This window comes from Centroberyx gerrardi, chromosome 13 (assembly GCF_048128805.1).
Source record: "Centroberyx gerrardi isolate f3 chromosome 13, fCenGer3.hap1.cur.20231027, whole genome shotgun sequence".
NCBI lineage: Eukaryota > Metazoa > Chordata > Actinopteri > Beryciformes > Berycidae > Centroberyx > Centroberyx gerrardi.
The window spans coordinates 15,463,953-15,469,666 of NC_136009.1; positions in this window are offsets into that span (position 1 = coordinate 15,463,953).

Genomic DNA, 5,714 nt, shown 5'->3' on the forward strand with positions numbered 1-5,714 from the left:
CACACACACACCTACTCTACACATACAATTCTCTAAAATTCATTTGGAAAATTAAAATACTTAAAAGGGAATAAACAGAAGGGAAAAAAAACTCAAAAACAAGTCTTTCTCAAAGTTACAAACCAGGGAATCAAAATTCTAAACTGTGATAGACAAATGATTTATTGATGATGAATAAGACTTAATCCACTTTTATATCCAAATGAGCTTTATATCATAGTAAATCCATAATTTCCTAACCAGGACCTGTATCCATATCCAAACAAATTATCCTGATTACTGACACAATCTCCACATTTCTAATGTATCCTCTATGGAGATGTACATCATTGTGAAATCTCAGATTAGGGGTCGAGTTTTAATTCTTCTCTCTGTCTGGACATGAGATGCTGCAATAACATACTGTAGTTCACAGGTGAAATTCAGTATATTTCCCTTTAAGTTATCACTTTCATAGGTATTGCTTCAGTGCATCAATTCCCTGATTCAGATCTTCATAAGACATCACCTGGTCCTCCGGAGCCTCCTGGATATCCAACAATGCCTGGTTGTCCAGGCGGTCCTGGGTTTCCCCTGGGTCCCCTGTCCCCTGGATCTCCTGGCACACTGTTGAGAGCTAGAGCGAAGAGAAAGGCCACCATCATTTCCAGCGGATCTGTTTTTTTCCAGTTCTTGACATTGTGCTGTTGTCCCTTAAACTTTTAACAGCTATTGTAGTAGCACTAACATGGCATTAGTGTACATGAGATCTGGTTCCTCCTGGGGTCACCCATGTTTAAAAAGTGCAATAGTGTTTTATGCTTTGAATTTGAATTTCAGTCCTATTCTACAGACTCATCATCACAGACTGGATGAGAGGAATTGCTCAAAAGGTGCATTTAACTGTGAGAATGTTTAAGATTACTTTTATGGCATTTGTGCTTTACTGGACAGTATACATTGGAGCAGCGAGGGGATGACATACTGGACAATAAAGGTCATGAGGCAGATTTGAACATTTGTTGAAATTGTCCGTTTATGTGCCTTATATCTCTGAACCAACAGGACATTCATGTGATAGGACTCTTGAATGTGGTCTTGACAATTTTAAATCCACTAATATAGTCTTGGAAGTGGACACACCGCATTCAAGACAAGCAAATTGCAAGTTTCTCCTCATCATTTGAGTCATTTCTGAGTAGGTCTTAAACTCACTATACTCACTTTTGAGGCCCGTCTCCCCTGGTATTCCTTTGGGTCCAGGTGGACCTGGTTGTCCAAAAGATTCTCCTGGGTCACCTGGAACAGGTTTAGACGGTTACTTCAGGTTCATTCCAAGTGAACAGCACAGGGACAAAACCCTGAGACTTTAGGGTTTATTGTTTAATATCAAGATAGAGTAGACAACATGGCCAGGAACAGTGTTGTATAAACTTTCATTTCTCTTGACTCACCTTTGTCCCCTGGGAATCCTGGAAGTCCTGGGTTACCGGGAAGCCCCACAGACCCCGGGTTCCCCTGCAACAGGTATGAGCACATTAAAACTACTTCACACCACATCTGAGACTGAATACAGTACATTACGTACAGTAAAGCCACCTAAAATATGTCATCCAAGGCTAAATGATGTAATGAGCTACCTAGGACTAGCAAGAAGTGTGTGCCAAGCAGGACAGGTATTCAGTGTGGGTCGAAAGGGAAAGGAGCCAGGATGTGGTTGGATTGAGCTGCATGAGTTGTGGTTTATTGAGTGTGAATCAAGCAGCAGTGTCTTTCTTACTGGGAATAGACTGGGTAGTTACTAAAAAGTGTTTATCAGTGTGATCTTTCTCTGAAACAAAAAGGCAATAAATTAAGGTCCATTGTGTACCGGATCTCCAGCTTGCCCAGGGTATCCCCGCGGACCAGGGAACCCTTTGATGCCAGGGTGCCCAGGAAGGCCTGGTATTCCCGCCCTGCCTGGAGCACCGGTGCCACCCTTAAACCCTGGGGGACCAGGCCATCCATCAGGCCCTGAATCACCTGGCGGTCCGCTTCGACCCTTTGAGCCTGTGACGGGCAAAAATAATTAATTTGATGATGAAACTGCTTTCAGTTCCAAAGCTCTTCTTGAAAACAGCTACAGCTGTAGCTTCCACATTTTCAGGAAATCATTGCCTCTGAAAGAAGAAACTGCCCATTTATAACAATCATCTTATTTAAAAAAATAAGTACAAGTGAAGTCTCTATTACCTCGAGGTCCCTGTCGCCCTGCTAGTCCCTTCTCTCCTGGTAATCCTGTATGGCCTTTAGTTAGATTCAGGCTTCCTGGATGTGGGGCGTCCCCTGGTAGTCCTTGGGGACCACGGGAACCTGAACGGACGACAGAGTTGAGATTAATTCCTTGTCAGTTTGGTTCAGAAAATTACAGTGAAAGTGCAATTCAGTAACTGAAAGAAAATTAAATCTTCACAACTTCCCATAATTTTATATTCCAGCAAAATTGTAATAGTCTTTTAGGGTTTTTCCTTCAATGGCTAGTGACAGATTAGTTAAACTGATAGTTACTATACTAGTTAAACTGATATATGTTCCACAAAATAAGAGATCAGGAGAGGAATACAAATGAAATTGTCTGTTCTTTACTATGCTGTTCACACACTCACACACTCTTGTGCTGAAGCTGAATATTGATTTTATTTGTTCATCCCCAACTCCAACAACTGCAATAAAAGAAGAAAAGCTTCCCTATTTTGTTTCTGCTTCTCATTGGTTCCTATTTAAGCAGTCAGAGACCTTCAATTAAACAACTGTTTAATAATGTATCATTACTGTTATTGTTACTATATAATAACATCAGTGTTCATGGACATTTTCAGGTTAGCTTCATGCTACCTACTAGCCTGGTGTCCAGACTGCGATTCATAGGGGCCGGACACCAGGCTAGCTACCTACCACTTCTCTTTGGAATGCCTGCTTTGGCAATATTGTGTTTGCTGCACTTTCATGCCAATAAAGCATTATTGAACTGAACTGAACTGAACTGAACTGCTTCTAGGTGCATGAGACACCCTTGTTATTTTCAAATTCTGATATTCTTCTGCTTGTTGGCCAATTAATGAAAATGCAAATTAAACTATATTAAGCCACAGCTAGCCCTGCTAGGATGGGATATAGCTAATGGAGACATGAGTGTAAAGACTTACCTTTAACACCGGGTAGTCCTGGGTCTCCTGTGTCACCAGGGCGACCATCAAAGCCTCTCTCCCCCTGCCTTCCACTGTGTCCTGGAAGTCCAGGGCGACCTAGTAAACCTCTGGCCCCATCCCTGCCAGAGAAGCCCTTTTCACCTAGGCAGGGCAAAAATGAAAAGGCAAAGTCTCATTTCACTCAGAAAGATATACAATAGTTTACAGTGCCTGGTGGATTTTCATCCATCATCAGGTCAGGTAAAAACATAAATCATTTTCACAGAGGCTATTTAATGAGACAGTCAGTGGTTCACCTTTGTGTCCTGGTAAGCCTACAAACCCAGCGTCTCCTTGGAGACCAGTGGAGCCTCTGGGTCCAGCTGCGCCCGTCAACCCAGGAGAGCCAGGGGGACCTTGTGGACCCCTCGGTCCATGACCCGGTCGACCCGTATCTCCCTTGAAACCCCTCTGACCAGGGTAACCTACGCAACATCATAAAAATCATTGAGAATAATATATTCATGGATGGTTGGATGGTGACTACACAACAAAATATGCATAAATGTGCTAGAGAATGAAACTTGGGATAGTGAAAAAATACCGCTACCTCCTTTAAAGGGAAATTCAGAGTGACTCCGTTTCCATAATATTTAACAACAATTTGCTTTCTGCTCTTGCGTGCTCACCTGGTATTCCCCTTAATCCTGTCTTCCCTGGAGCTCCATGAGGGCCAGGAGGTCCTTTCAGCTCACATTCAGTACAGGGTCGCCCTGGGTGGCCAGTGGGACCAGGGTCACCAAAGACTCCTGGCACTCCTTTAGGACCTGGTCCTCCAGGTGGGCCTTGTACCCCTGTGATTGATTACATTACCACAAAGTTAGACCTGAAGAGAACATCAAGACCCCCCTCCTTTGATATTAACCTTGGAACAATGGAAGCTATGATAATTATTGTGTAAGTACTGTTTCATGTTATTCTACTGTTATGCTACAGCTATGATCTGCTGATTTGTTTCTATTTGTTTTCTTGATGATCTTGCGAGAAAATAAGGTGTGTATGTGTGTGTGTAAGTATGCCTGTATGTGTGTGTGTGTGTGTGTGTGTGTGTGTGTGTGTGTGTGTGTGTGTGTGTGTGTGAATAAAGACATTTCACCTGGTGACCCCAAGTGTCCAGGAATGCCGGGGAATCCCTTCCTCCCCACAGCTCCAGGATGTCCAGGTTGTCCAGGAGCACCAGGCCTGGCAATGCGGACGTCTCCTGAGGCTCCCTTCCTCCCTGGGGCTCCTGGTATCCCAGGAGGGCCTGGAGGTCCAGCAAGGCTGAGTCCACTGGGCCCCGGGTCACCTGGATCTCCATTATAACCTCCAGGTCCTATAACAAATAATACAGGCTCATAAGCATGCAAACAATCCCAATAAATGTGCAATTAACTAACTATCTGGCAGCAGGATGTATGCTACTGACTCAGAGGCTTGAACCTGAGTCCTCCAGCTGAAGGAAGATCTCCCTAGTCATTATTCCACCCTGCTGCCCATCATCATTAAACATAAAGTTTATCTTCTTTAAAAGTTTGCACAGAATTTGAGGCTGACAGCTGGCTGGAGAGTCTTTACCTGGCAGTCCAATCCCTCCAGTTCCCCCATTATCTCCATTCATGCCTTTAGGCCCTGGGTGTCCAGGAGTTCCTGGGAAACCGCCACTTCCTGGTACACCTGGGATCCCTGGAAGTGGCCAATCAAAATGAAAGTTGAATTCTAACATCAACCAATCATTTTGTAGAATCTTAAAACTTGTTTCTTTCTAAAATGGTTGCATATTCTACAGTTTTTGGTACCATCAGGATTTCAATTAGACATCCCTCATAGCTCTGAAGATTGCTATGAACGTTGTTCCACATGTAGATTTGATAGCACATACATTTTTAAATATGTCACATTGTTTAAAGCGCCCCCCTTGGACCAGTCAGTGTAATTTTGAAAATGCTGAAACAAAGTGGTGAGATGCATCGTTTCCTCAAGTTTAATCAAAATCTGATCAATGGTGTCTGAAATATTGTGCATGAGAAATGGACAAGCGAACAAACAATGTAGCGTCCCCCTTAGGCTAATCAGTGTAATTTTGAAATTACTCGACTGCAATGATGAGATGTATTATTCCCCTAGGTTTTGGCAAAATTCGACCAGTGGTGTCTGATATACACTTGGACAAACGAACAAATGAACAAAGACATGCAAACCAATCCATAGTCCCCGTGGATTTCATTGTTGGGGACAATTGTAATCAAATGGTCAAGGCTTACCTGGTGAACCTGGCTCACCCTTGGGACCAGGTGGCCCAGTACTGAGTTCGTGACAGCATTGCTCATGTTCACCTGGTGACACAAAGACAACATACTTTTCTCGCTCATGACACCTATTATAAAAAGATGTCCTCTTACAACCTCCCAATGTGGGCAAGCATGCATAGAGGGGTCAACACCAGTCAACACCAAATGCTGAGTTTTTCCAACCTTTCAGGCTAATTCTCCACTTCATTATTTGCGGAACCAATTACTTGAGGAAGTA